Source organism: Equus caballus, chromosome 9 (genome assembly GCF_041296265.1).
Source record: "Equus caballus isolate H_3958 breed thoroughbred chromosome 9, TB-T2T, whole genome shotgun sequence".
Lineage (NCBI taxonomy): Eukaryota > Metazoa > Chordata > Mammalia > Perissodactyla > Equidae > Equus > Equus caballus.
Window position 1 is genome coordinate 82,315,310 of NC_091692.1, and position 15,353 is coordinate 82,330,662.

The window sequence follows — 15,353 nt, forward strand, 5'->3', positions numbered from 1 at the left end:
GGCCTTAAAGATGCCAGACAGGAAGGCCATGTGTTGAAGCTGTGATTTATTGCTTTTTTCCCCATACATTTTTCTCTCCATGTGACTTTCTCCTCTGCTTCCTTCTGTGACTTCCCCATTCCATGTGGACCTTTTGCCACAACCCCTCTCCATTTGTACATGCCTAGACAAAGTAGCACAAAAGATAAAATTATAAGCCAATCTCTTTTGTGAATAAAACTTAGATGAAATACCAACAGCTCAAATCAATCAATATATAGAAAGAATAATACTTATGATCAAGTAGGATTATTTCAAGAATACAAAAATAATATAACATTAGAAAATGGGTTGATGTTAATAAACTATGTTTCATAGATCAAAGGAGAGAAATACGATCATTCCAGTTTTTCCAAAAAAATTCTTAGTAAACTGGATCTCGAGGAATACTTCCTCAACATGATAAAAATTTATATTAAATGAACACATTGAGATATAGCATATGTAAGACACTGCGTTAAGTTTTAGGGATTAAAACACTAAATAAGGCAAGTCCTTGTTCTTAAGAACCTAAAACATGAACTATTAATCACAAAACATTTCCAGTCTCTTTTTCTGCAGCAGACCTTTCCTCTCACAACTGGGAATTAATCCAAAAACGGAATTTCAAATTAAGAAATTTGCACAATGTTCACTGCGGTGCTATTTTTAGGAGCAAATTCTCTTAACCTTAATGTCCAACAATGGGCGATAGTTATGGAAATTTTTTCGTATTAACTCAAAGGAGTATTAAGCACTCGCTAATATATTTCGTTCAGCACCCAGGATGCGCCAGCAACCTAACACATAGACTAAACTAGTTCAAAGACAATGTAGCAATATTGAACGCTGTAGGTGAAGTAAAATCAGTTGTAAAAAGTGTGATAGGGTTTCTCAACCTCAGCGTTACTGACATTCTGGATCAGCTCATTCTTTGTCTGGGGGCAGGGCTTTGTCTTGTGCATTGCAGGATGTTTAGAAGCATTCCTGGCCTCTACCAGTGACCCAACAGCACAGCCTCCTGCAAGTTTTAACAACCAAAAATGTCTCCACACGTTGCCAAATGTCTCCTAGGGGCAAATTTGCCCTTGGTCGAGTATAACACCTATTCATCAAACAGCACAATATTCCATGTATATTTTGACTACAACTATATAAAAACCTGTATTTACTGTTAATGTGGTTGAGTCAATGCCTACTCCTAGCAACCAACCCTATGGACAGCAGAGTGGACGCCTGCCCAGTCTTTTTTGCACCATCCTCTCACCTTCCTAAGCTATACCAGATAATGCTCCACCCTATTCATGGGGTTTTCATTGCCAATTTTTTCGGAATTGGGTGGCCAGGTCCTTCTTCCTAGGCTGTCTTAGTCTGAAAGCTCCACTGAAACCTCTCCACCATGGGTGACCTAGCTGGTATTGGAAATACCGGTGGCATAGCTTTCAGCATCACAGCAGCAGGCAGCCACTAGAGTATGATAACCGACAAATGGGTGGTGTGGCTCCTTGACCAGGAAACAAACCTGTGCCTTGGCAGTGACAGTGCCGAATCTTAACCACTAGACCACCAGGGCTTGCTAAAAACCTGTATACACAAGAGTAAAAATTGGAAGAAACAATGAGGAAATAGTACTTGCTATGATTATGGATGGAGTTTTGGTTGTAATTTCTTTTCTCAGATTCTCTAATTGTTTTAGCAGTGAGTATAGACTGTTTTTAAGATGTGCTTTCTAAATGGTCAGGTTCAGGAACAGCTCTCAGCCCAGGAATGCCAGCAATACTCTCTGGCAGCGTCATTTCCCGCTGGTGGGCTGATGCACGGTCTCAATTTCCTTTATGTCTCCCCTGAGTTCTAGCGCTCCATGAAGAGGCCTTGGCTAGCTGCACGTCTCCACAGATGTGTGTGTCAAGATCACTGATTTCGGCTTGTAGCAGTTTACAGATGATTCTCTTTGTAATATGTGGTGCACCTTTGATATCAGCTGTGATGATTAATTTTATGTGTCAAGTTGACCCGGCCACGAGGTGCCCAGATACTTGGTCAAACATTATTCTGAGTGATCCTGTAAGGATGCTTTTGGATGAAAGTAGCATTGAAATCACTAAACTGAGTACAGCAGATTGTCCTCCATTTTGTGTGTGAGCCTTATCCAATCAGTTGAGGACCTGAACAGAACAAAAACACTGAGTAAAAGAGAATTTTCCTGCCTCACAGCCTTGAACTGGGACATTGGCATTTTTCTTGCCTTTGGACTCCAGCTGAAACATTGGCTCTTCCTGAGTCTCAGACCTTTGGACTTAGACTGGAACTAAATCTTTGACTCTCCTGGGTCTCCAGCTTGCCAACTCACCGCAGATTTTGGAACTTCCTCAGCCTCCATAATCATGGGAGTCAATTCCTTATAATAAATCCCTATATATGTATATAGATAGATTAGATATAGATATAGATGTAGATATAGATATAGATTTAGGTTCTGTTTCTCTGGAGAACCCTGACTAATACATTAGCAAATGTTTACCTCCAGACCCAAGGACTGGGCCTTTCCAGAGAAGTCTACAGGAAGATGTCACCAGCCTTATAAATTCATCAGAATCAAACACAGGCATCTACCACTCTTGTTTCCATGTCTAATTCTCAAGTGGCTTTGACCTTGGGCTGGCCTACCACGTTGCTTATCCCTACTCAGGTCTGACCTTTCTCAATGGCTGAACTCACAGTGACCTTTCCTTTGGTTCTTCTTTTACTCTACAGACACGATTTTGGCAAACTGTCTGTATATACCCTAGAAACAACTTCAACTTGCTTTAGCATTGGTTTCACTTCTCCACTTCCCGTCCTGTAAGCTCACAGAGATTGGCAATGCCCTGCTATGTGAATGAGAGAGGAATTCTTTCCTAGCCCATTGAGTAATGTGCATTTTTCAAAATGCAGCAAAAATATATTCTGACAGATGCCTTTGGATCCCTTGGTGCCTTTGCAAACACAGCTGTGTAGAGTGGGCTCAGTAAGGTTGTGTCTGTGATGGACATTGCTTTACTACCTGGTGATGGAGAATGAGTTAGACAGGGCATGGCGCACACTGACACAACCAACGACCTAGTCACATCACAGCCTTAGGATGCCAATGAGCTTTCAGGGCACAGACAAACTTGCTTCCAGGTTCCAAATATCCAAGTGTCCCCAGAGGATTAGTTACCTAGTAACACAGACCAGGAGGGAATCTGGACTCACATGCTAAAATTATAGGATCATGGGATTGAAGATACTGTTCTTAGCAGAACCCAAAGCATTCTGACTGGGGTCATGTTGTTGAAAGAGATTGACGGGTACTGTTGGAAAATAAACTTAACCAATCCATGCTTAGTTTTTTTCTTTGTGATACCTGTTCCACCTATTTTGTCAGGTGTTTGTGAGAAATAAATGAAATAATATTAACAATAGTAACAGAAAATGCTTATATAACAACAGTAATAGAAAATACTTACATAGCACTTATTACATGCCAGGCACTGTTTTAAGTACTTTACATGTGTGAACTTATAACAGTGGGAAAAACATTACAAATAATAAAAGCATTCTGCAAAGGTAATGTGCTGTTATTAGAAATAAAATCTTTAATCATTGCTATCACGCACTTTCGCATGAGTAGCTATATCCAGGAGCAAGTTCTTGCCATAACAGATGTTGCAGTCACCACTGATATATTAATGGTGACCAGTAAACAAATGGTCTGGCCAACCAGATGACGCAGCCTATACCCACTCTGGAAGCCTCATGGCCTTATCCACATGATAGAATCTGCCTTTCTCAGCAGAAACACACGGACACTGATAACAACAGCCCTGCTGCTTGCCGCCCAGCTGTTAGACCGTAAGTCGCCCAGGTTGTTCTTTCTGACTATTTTCATCAGCCTTTCCCTCTCATCCTGCAGAAGCCGGGTCATCTTTCCTTCCTTCATTTTTGATTACATCTTCGGAGAATTGGCCATATTTCCCAAGCTTTGGGGGACAAACTGGTCAGACACAAAGCAAAGGGAGAATTGGCTCCTCATTACTTGACCCAACCAGGTCTGTTTATCGAACTGTGTAGCTCAAGACCGAAAAGTCACTCACTTTCAAAAAAAGACGTGAAGATTTACATCTCCCGCCAAAGAAAAGAGATGAGCAGGGCAGTGTGCAGGGCAACTGCCCCCTCTGCTTCTGCCCTATGATTAGGGCCACCATTCAGCCAAGTATTCTGAGACGGCTCTGGTTTCCAGTTATGTCTCAGAATAATTATTCATAGAGCCTTTTTCACTCTCCAAAGTGTCCTGGTTTGGGTGATAAATCACATGGTCACTCTATGACCCACCATGGAGTGCGGCCTCCAGGTATAGTGCAACACACTACCATGCGGGCTGGAAGACCGGGGCTCTAGACTTGAATCCACTGCTGAGGCCATGGGCTTAGGCAACTCACTTCTCCTCTCAGATCCTCAGTTTTCCTGTCTGCAAAATGGACATGGTTCCTGCTCTGTCCTCTTCACAGGCTCGTGCTGAGGGGTGAGTGGTGTACTGATCTGAAAGCACTCAATCAGCTTTGCACCACTAAACAGATGAAAGTTCTTTTCATGATGACAGTATAGATTAGGAGTCTGTTATTTCATCCTATCGTCCAGTAGCTTACTAGGCATTTCCCCTTTACACAAGTGAAGAGAACCCATATTAGAATGGAGACTGGAAAAGGTAACAAATGACTTGTTCTGCATGTGAACTTGACATTGCACAGATGTCACATTGTAAAGTGCCACACCCTTTGTTGATTCCCCCTCCTTCCCTCCCTTTCTCACCCTAATAAAGAGTCACCATGCACTTCATCCAAAGGGACATGGTTGACCTTTCTGGATACTGATAAACAAAGAACTTGATGGTCCCAATCCTTTGTGAAGATGTGCATTCTTGGTCACTTGGCCTGATGTTTCCTGGGATATTTATTCTTTTGTGGCAAAGAAAAGTCCCAAAGCTGATTACCAAAACTACATGATCTGAACGGACAGGATTTCCTGACAGAATTGTCTTCTGAAGCAGAATCCTATCTTCACCTTGTCACCCATATGTGCTTCCCAAACAGATGAGGGACAAGGAGGTATGACTTCCTTCAGTGACATGTCATCCTTCTCTGAGTAGCTTCATTAAGACCTGGAGCCCCTTAGGTTCCACCACTGAGAAGGGGTCAGCATTCATGGAAAACATTCCCGGGTTTGCTTGCCAGGAGCAGGCAAGCACCCAGGACATCATCTCTAATTTATCTGCACACTTTCTGAAGAATTAGTGGCCCAGTGCCATTATGGATGTCATTTTTCACACTATAAACTTTGCAAAGGAATTCAAAGGAAACAAATGTGGAGTGCAGAACAACGAGCACCAAATCAGAGAAGCGTCTGTCCTTAGATCTTCCAGGATGAGATTTTATGAAGCCTGTTCTTACGATTTGCTCTGCGAGTAGAGGCTATCCAGCAAATCACTTCAAAAGCTTGAAAGATATCGTCTCAAATCAAATTATTTCTTCTTCTTCTCCTTTTTTAGATGTGGAAGGAAGATGAAGAGAAAAGAAAACTCATTCATTCAATGCATATTTATTGAGCTGCCAGGTGCTCTTTTAGATGCTGGGATACAGCAGTAACTCAGTTGACAAAGAACTGCTTCATGGAGTCGACATTCTAGTCAATGAGAAAGGCAATAAACAGAGAAACGAACCAGTGCGAAATGGAACGTCAGGTGACCAGAAGTGACTGGGCTGCAATTTTTAGACAGGGTGGCCAGGGAAGGGACGAGGGGGCAATAGCTCTCCCCTCCTAGTGTTACCTTTTTAAATCTAAAGCTCTTCACCTTCAGCAAAAGGGCTTCCCTCACCCAGATCCACTCACTTTATCTTCTTTCTGGAATTCCCACAAGATGAACTCTTTGACTGAGCCCCAAAACAGGGCCCTTGATATGCTAAAGGACTTTAACCAATCCCTCCTCAAGATAAGAGCTTGGCAAAGAAGGCCATTATTGTCTTGCAGCAAAATCTAATTTCCGAGTGTCAGAAGCTAAATATTACAGCAGTCTCCCTCTTTATAGTTCTTTAGTAACAAGTCTTGATACCCTGCGAGTAGATGGATGGCTCCGGTGAATGGAAACAAAAGGTAAAATGCATGAGCACATGAATAATTTTAAAGATATCACACCCTCACAATGACTAAGCTCCTAGTGAGTACCAGATACTATGTTAGCTGCCGGCAGAGCAAAGGTAAATAAGATACGGTACCTTCCTTCAAAGACAAGTCTAATGGAGTCATCTGTAAGATGAAGAGCTGAGACCAGATTGGTGTTTCTCAAGAGGATGCTATTTGCATTTGGGGAAGGACAATTTATTAGTGCACAGAATCTGACATCCTGTACTTTGTAGGGCATTTAGCATGTTTATTCTTATTGTCTCTTCTTCTTCTTATAAGGACACCAGTAACACTGAATTAATACTCTACTCTTATGACCTCATTTAACCTCAACTACCTCCTTAAAAGCCCGCTCTGCAAATATAGTCCCATCGGAGGTTAGGACTTCAAGATACAAATTTGGGGTAAACAGTTCAGTCCATAACACTTGCCTATTAATTGCTGGTAGCACCAAGCAAGGATAACCAAAAACACCCCCCTACATTCTCAAATGGTTCCTAGAGCTCTAAGAGGAGTCCCCATTCTGATGTTCTCCAGTGTTGAGAATTTCCACATCTGCTTTAAACACTTACAAATGTCTATTCGCCTGCCGAATTTGACTCTCATTTTCTGATGTCAGGTGAGACGGTTCCCTGAGAAAAGTACTTTCTTAAGTGACTCATGGAACTCCAACGTATTACTCATATTATTAGATAAAGCTGATTGTATCATTTCTCTTTCAGAGTTTGCTGGCCCTAAAGTAATACACTATTAAGCACAGGCAGACAGACTTCAAGTTGTTATTTATATATTGCCTCCCTAGATTGAGTACACTTTCTGGGAGATGAATATCATGAAAATCATTAACATTCTGCTCTGAGATCTAAAGTAAAAAGGATTTAATGAGGAATTTAGAGAGAGAAGAGTCTCAGGGGAACCAAAAGATGAGTTCTAGATAGAAGAAGACAAAACATAAGCCTCCAGCTGAGCTGCAGTATGATGTTGACACATTAACCAGGAAGTCTTTGCATCTTATTTCCATATTAATACTAATCCCACTTGTTGAGTACAGTGTCAAGCACGGTAATATGAACATTCCATACATACTATCATTTGATTTAATATTGTTAAAAGGCAATTAAAATATAAGGATACTTCTGCAGCTCTTCACTCTTCCTCAACCTCCCCCTGACCTGAGACACACATTTCTTGATCCAACCTAGAGGCAGAGATACCTGTGAGAAATGATGGTGGACTGACCTAGGAAAGTCAAAGCAGGAGAGCTGAGTAGTGGACATATTTGAGAGTTACTTAGGTGGTGGAATCAACAGAATTTGGTGAGTGGTTCGTTATGGGGTGAAGGAAAAGGTATAGTCAAAGATGGTGCCTAGGGTATGGTGTGGGCAACTTGTTGCCTGGGGATGGCAGTCACTGCAGTAGAAAATACAGGAGAGGATTGGGTACACGACTTCAAAAGAGTTCTGTAGGGCTGTCATTGCGTGGGAGAAATTTTTGGTGAGAGCATTCATTTGCTCTAACTCCTAGAGGCTTTATGATTATCCTCCAGCTCTTTGTGTCATTTTCCTCACCATGTGAAAAATTGGAGTATCAATCCTTCCATCATACAGGATGGTTGTGAGGTGAGAGAACATGCGCAACCATGTCCAGGCCATGGAAGGCACTGACCAAATACTATCCTTCTTCACCTTCTTTCCTCTTTCCAACTCTTGGTCTGTCATTCCACAGATACTGTTCAATCTAACCCTTGAGAATATCAGCACCTACAGGGATGGGTTAACAAACAAAGGATAAAATGCAGGAGCTGAGTGAAGTAACACCTGGTAGGTGCTCACTAATGGTAGGTCAGTCTGAAATTGGTGGATGGGTACAGAGTTAGAGGTAGGGTGTTGGTATCAGAAAGAGCAAGGAGAAAGATGTCTTGGAGACATTCTGCTGTTTTCAGTTTTGACTGGTACCCTCTCTGCTTTCCAGCATTTGGTGTATACAGAAATGAATCAAGTGTCCTTAGCCATATCATGATTCATACCATGGACTCAAACCTCAAATTTCCAAATGGTGCCCTCCTTGTTCCTGCATAATATGAGACCAGTTTTGTGGGTTTCTACAGCTCTGTGGCTCCAAGAACTAGAACTAGCCCCAAGAATGGAATTCTCCTACATAGCCAGGAATGAAGTCTGCTTAATCTTGATCTTTTGTCTTCTGGAGGAAGATTGGCTTACTGTAGGATGGGTGCCAAGATGAGAATATTTGAAGACAACTAACCTTAGAGAAAATCTGTTGCTAAGGAGGAGACGTGACCCTTAACATTCTGGAGAGTCGTTTGACACCCAGAACAATAGTCTCTCTCTTTAGCTCTCTCTAGTAATTAATTCCAAATGGTTCACATTAGAGTGTATCCATGCTCATAATCCTCTCTTACCCTCAGGTTTGTTCTTGTTAAATCTAACTGGTACAATATCACTTTATGTTTGCACCAAGATTCTTTTGGATTATACAGGGTTGGGTTGCTCTGCAGCATAATTGACATTTTGCTGCAGTCGCACCAAACAGCTGCCTCTGGAGCCACCTGCTGACACAGTTTAGTATCTTGAGCAGTCAATATGACTAAGGAATGCACCATCCCAATCTAACATGAGAGAGGCACAATCTAGATTCTGCTCTGTCAATCCCCTCGACTTTCCGTAGCACTAGAATCAAATCAACCTGGACATTTCTTTCCCTTTCAATCCTCACAGCCATCCTTCCATTCACCTTCAAAAAAGATGTTGCAGGGGTCAGCCCTGTGGCTGAGTGGTTAAGTTCCTGCACTCCACTTTGGTGACCCGGGATTCACCAGTTCGGATCCCGGGTGTGGACCTACACACCATTCATCAAGCCATGTTGTGGTGGCATCCCACATAGAAGAACTAGAATGACTTACAACCAGGATGTACAACTATGTACTGGGGCTTTGGGGAGGAAAATAAAAAAGAGGAAGATTGGCAACAGATGTTAGCTCAGGGCCAATCTTCCTCAAATACATAAATAAATATGTTGCAATTTCCTTTGGTATCTATTGATACAGGCACTCCTCTGCATTGGGGATCTACAGTTCTTGGGCTTCCAATACTATTGGTGCTCTGTGCCAGTCCATCCTCTCTCCCTAAGCCAAGTCTCTACTCTGTTTCACTCCACCTTGGAGATGCTGAGCAGGTGCAAAGGTACTTGGAGCAGTGATTGTTTCAGTAACAACTCTCTGCATATACTCCTGGGTCCAAAATGTAGGGAGCAGTCAGAGGAGGGATGATGGAGAGAAGAAAAGGAACCAGAGATGGCTGAAAGCACCAGAATATCCACCGGTAATAAGTAAAAAGAATCAGTAAGTAATCAGTAAAAAGAATCCTCATACCTCTGGAACCTGTGCCCAAGTTACTGAGGCTTAGGGGAGCTCAATATCTTGGTAAAAGGTCACAAATTTTGTATGTGAGGCAAAGAATTTGCTGATTTATGACAGCACACTGCCCTTGACCACATGGGTTTGCACCACCTGCCAGTTAGTGATTCCATCATTTTAACCATCTTCTCTTTTTAAATGCACATATCCCTCCAAAGGATAAAACCTGGCAACTGACAATTTAGTGCGAGTTGTTCTGATCATATCATGAGATCAGTACCATATTAGTAGCTCGAGCTGCCATAACAAGATACCATAGATTGGGTGGCTTAAACAATGGAAATTTATTTTCTCACAGTTCTGGATGTTGCAAGTCTGAGATCAAGATGCCAGCATGATCCAGTTGTGGTGAGGCTGTCTTCCTGGCTTAGAGATGGCTGCCTTCTGACTGTGTCTTCACACGGTGGAGAGAGAGCACAAGATTTTTTGGATTTGATGCCAAAAGTAAAAACAAACAAGTGAGACTACATCACCTGTCATAAAAAGCACCTGCATGGCAATGAAACCAGCAACAAAATGTAAAAGCAAGGAATGGAGTGGGAGGAAATATTTGCAAACCGCATATCTAACAAGGGGTTAAAATCCAAAATATGCAAGGAACTCATACAACTCAATAGCAAAAAAAAAAAAAAAAAAAAAAAAAAAACCCCAAAACAAATAACCCAATTAAAAAATGGGCAAAGGACCTGAATAGACATTTTTCCAAAGAAGATAAACAAATGGACAACAAGTATTGGAAAAGCTGCTCGACATCACTAATCATCAGGGAAATGCAAATCAAAACCACAATGAGATGCCAATCTCACAACCTGTTAGGATGCCTATTACCAAAAGACAAGAGATAATAAATGCTGGCAAGGATGTGGAGAAAAGAAAATCCTCGTACACTGCTGGTGGGAATGTAAACTGGCACAGCCACTATGGAAAAAAGTATGGAGGTTCCTCAAGTAATTAAAAATAGAACTACCATATGATCCAGCAATTCCACTTCTGAGTATACAGACAAAGGACACAAAATCACTATCTTGAAGAGATATTTGTACTTCCATGTTCATTGCATTGTTATTCACAATAGCAAAAGTATAGAAACAACCTAAGTGTCCCCCAATTGTTGAGGTCATGAGTGAGAGGATTTGAGTTACATATGAAGAAGCTGTCTTGGGCCCATATCCTTCAAAGGCCTGTGGACACTGCTGACCAGAAGCTTCTTTTGTTTCTGTTCATGTCTCTTGTGGCAGACAGTTGGTTACTCAATCATTCTCTACTTTTTTACTAATTTGGTTTGGGCAGCAATGTGTTCGGTTCCAGAGGATGAATCACGATTGGCCTCAGCCAATCACATCAGTCTTATTCCTTTTGGCAATGATTGGTTTAGTCAGAGAGTAAGTGACCAAGTTCTAGCCAATAAGACAGAAAGGGAAGTCTACCAGGGTTTTTTGAAAATATGTTTCCCCTTGGTAAAAGAGAGGCATGTGAAAACAAAGCCTTTTTTGTCCCTTTCCTCTTTCTTCTTGTTTTAGATACTGTGGGGTTAGGATGGGTTGGGAGGAGTTCCTGCAGCCATCTTGGAGCCATGAAGTGAGAAGCAAGGGAGAGATGTCACCAAAGTGCTGAGGATGGTGGAAAGGAAGGAGGGAAATGGCCTGGGCCCTTGAAGAAATCACTGAGCTACTCAGTCCATCCCAGGATTGACTGCCTTAGACATTTCTGAAGTGAATGATAAAGTCCTTATGGCTTAAAGCACTATAAGTCAAGATGTTTGTAACTTGAAGCTGAAGATACTCCTAGAGGACCCATATGAAGTTTCAACTATTATCCTCATTGACACTGATGCCTGGAAACAGCCATGGCTGAGTAAATGCAGAAGCTCACTCTACTAGTGCCCTGCATCAGCCAGCCAAGGGTCAGGAGAATCTACAAACTCTTGTTCAGGTTGACCCTCTCAGGAAGTCAAGAGCAAGTGACATGAAATATTTGTTGAATAAATGAGTGAAAGACAAAGGAAACAAGAGAACTGGAAGGAAAAATAAAGAGACTTGAATTTTCCAGGTTTCACAATAGGATACGCCATCAATGCCTTCCAGACCTTGTATGCTGTATCCTGTGTCAGAGAGCTCACCTACTAACCTGGGTGACAGATATCCACACAGCAGACTATGACATGAGGCAATATGGTGAACAAATTAATTCATTTATTCACTCTTGAATCCTGTCAAAGGTGTTTATTGAATGTCATCTTCAAGAAGCCCTCAGATGCAAAGGAGAGCCATTTTTTCCTGCTCCCCACATTCCTGCAGCCCCATAAAATGAGAACTTCTGTTTTTGTCAAAATAGTAGAAGGGATCTTCTGCTCTTCATTCCACTACCTGAATCCTTACTCCTTATTCATTTATGGAGTCAGGAAGAGCAACTTAGTTTGGTAGATGAGATGGGGCAGACAAAACTGAACATGTATGTGTGGTTCAGCTCCCCTTGGGCTAAGATCTTCCTGTTCGTGGAACATTTGCCACTTGCTTTCTGCTTCTTGTGCATGTGGTCGGTAAAATTTCTAGGCCAAGATTTTTCTGCCATGCAAGTGGGAGAGTAAGCTGGTTTAATACATGGGGAGGCATAAGAAGCCTTGAAACCATGGCCAAAGCTGGTAATTTTGATCCTTATCTGACACCTCTGTCTATTTCTCAGTTGTTTCAGAACCTATGGGGATATAGAACACAATCTGATGAAGAGGATGCAAGTTAGGAAGGAAAAAGGGTCTAAATCTTCCTGGGAGAGTCAAGGGAAGCTATACTAGGGGGATACTTGAGCTGAAATGAAGAGTGGATGATTCCTACACAACCAGATGGGAGGTAGGCAGAGGGATAAGGATGGGGTGCCAGGAGCAGCGACACTGTATCAGAGAGTAAGGCACAGAGGTACGAAAGAATAAGCTGTGTTCTGAGAACCACAAGAAGTTTGGCATCCAGTGGGAGGAACATCGTGGACAGAATAAGGCTGAGTAGAAAGGTCCTGATATTTAGACATTATCTTATTGTTAGTGCAGAAAAGGAAAAAGATCCTTTTCCTTCTCGCACCTAAGTTCTCAGCTGTGCCTCTGTAACAAAAAACAGATTAACCAAAGAAAAACAGAAGTTTATTCACATGTATATCTTGTATATACATGGGAGAGACTCAGGGAAAGGGTAACTCAAAGAGATGGCTAAGAACTCTGGCTTATATGGCATCTTCAACAAAGAGCAATAAATCTGTAGAGAAGTGACAAGACACAGGATACAGGATACAATGTCTGGAAGGCATTGATGGGTTATCCTATTGAGAAACTTGGAAAATTCAAGTCCCTTTATTTTTTCTTCCATTTATCTTGTTTCCTTTGTGTTTCACTCATTTATTCAACAAATATTTCATGTCACTTGCTGCTGACTTCCTGAGAGGGAAAGGAAAATGGTTTTAGGCTTTAGGTGAGAAGGTAAATGTGTGGGAAGAAACTAATGGAGTAAGGTTTGCTTGCAGATTCCTCTAGTGCTGCTAAGAATCTAGAGTCAATGAAGGAGAATTTACATCCTGTCTTTAGGCAGGAAAAGGGGAGGGTAGAGTAAAAGGAGCAGCAGAGTTTAGCTCATATATAGTAAAGGGTTGGTTCATTAGCTTATTTCTCTTCTCTTGCATTTTACCATAGGCAGTGAGAAGGAGCCATGTGTCACTTACGATATTCTATCTTGAAACTTCCTCGGCTAGAACAGAGGTCAGCAAAATACTGCTGGTGGGTCAGCTGCCTATCTTTTGTAACTAAGGTACATATTAGTGCCTATTTGCCAGTTTTGCAGATGGTTAATTCTGTACAATTATGGCAGAGTTGAGTAGTTGCAACATAGATGGTGTAGCCCACAGTCATGAAGTAGTTTCTATCTGGCCCTTTGCAGAATGAGTTTGTTGACTCTTGACCAAGATTACTGAGTTCACGAGGAATACTTCTTATTTTCCACGTTGGCACAGATGACAGTGTTGCCAAATTTCTGCCTCTACACAACAAGGACCCCTTTCCTCCAACTTTCACTTTTCTTCACTTTCCTTAAATCCCTCACTGACCATCTCCTCAAGACCCTTACGCTTTCACTGACAGTGCTCAATGACCTTTCCTTTTCTGCCTGCCACCTGTTCCCATAGGCAATATCACACTTTCGAGGTTTTTTGTTAAGGTAGCACCACACTTCAACATACTAAATATATTCTGCTTGTCCATGGCTGCATAATAAATTCATTCAAAAACCTAGTAGCTGAGAACAAAAATAATCATTTTATTATTTCCTGTCATAGTTCTAGGGTTCTAGGATTCTTCTAGGTGGTTCTCACTTGGGATCTCATGTGGGGGCAGTATGATGTTGGTTGGAGCTGGAGTCATTTCAAGGCTTTCTCACTCAAGCCAGAATAGCTTCACTTGGCATCTCCAAGTGATCTGGGCTTCCTTCCAGCGTGGTGGCTGGGTTCCAAGAGCAAGTATTGTAAGACAATAAGAATAAGACATATTCTATCACTTCCCCCATACTCTATTGTTCAAGGCAGTTACAAAAGCATACTTAACATTCAAGAAGAGGAGGCAGAGAAGCATTACTGGCGGATGGAGTGTCAACATCACGTTGCAAGAATAACATGTAGCATGGGATTCACTGTGGTGACCATCTTGGGAAAATATACTGTGCTACAAATCCTGCCACTTATGTACAAGAAATGTTATATTTCTCTACTCTTCCAAATCTAATTAAATCTGTCTTGGTTTGTCTTGGTGCACCCCACTGACAGCATTGGTGGAAAGTTCAAATCCACTCATGCTCTTGTCTTCCCTTGGAGTTAAAGGAAACTCTGAGCCTTTACACAAACCAGAAATTTTGAGTAAAGTCTTTTTCTGTCCAATGGTTGGTATTTGACACTTTGCCCATAGCCAGAGTAGTCAACTTGAAGGCAAGTAGTGCTATTCATTCAGAACTGCTCCAACTGCGGTGCTTGTCCCAGCCACCTGTGTTAACCATTCAGCCATCCTCCCATTGAGAGTTCTGTCTGCAAGCTGGCCAAAGGCCTCTGCCACTTGAGGTGACTTCTACAAACTTTGTCCATGTGTCCCCAACCCTAAATCCAGCCCTACATCCTCCTTACTAATTTAGCTTTTGTTAGGTTCCATTGTAGAGAACAGAATCCCCTTGATCTGACATAAGGAGTAGAAGATTTGTTATAAGCATTAAATTGCTTTTGGAATCATTAGGAGGACTGAAGAAAGATTGTGGGCTGAGCTTTCAGGAACGCCTCTCAAAATTGCTGCTTCAGCTACTGCCGTTACAGCTTCAAAGAGGTCTGGGAAATGTAATTTTAGCATTCCCAACTGTATTAATTTGCCTGGGCTGCCATAACAAAATACTGTAGGCTGAGTGGCTTAAAGTATAGTGCTAGAGGCTAGAAGTCCCAGATCAAGGTTCGGTCAGGGTGGGCTTCTGGTGAGGCTCTCTTCCCGGCTTGGTCTGTCCTCATCTGGCCTTTCCTCTGTGTGCGCATGGAGAGAGAGAGATCTCTGGTGTCACTTCCTCTTTTTATATGACACCAGTCACAGTGGAGGTTAAGGCTTCAACATACAAATTTTGGGTGGACGCAATCCAGTCCATAACATCAACTCTCCAGGGAGGTGTAATCAAAGGAAGTCAGAATGGATATTGAGCAAACA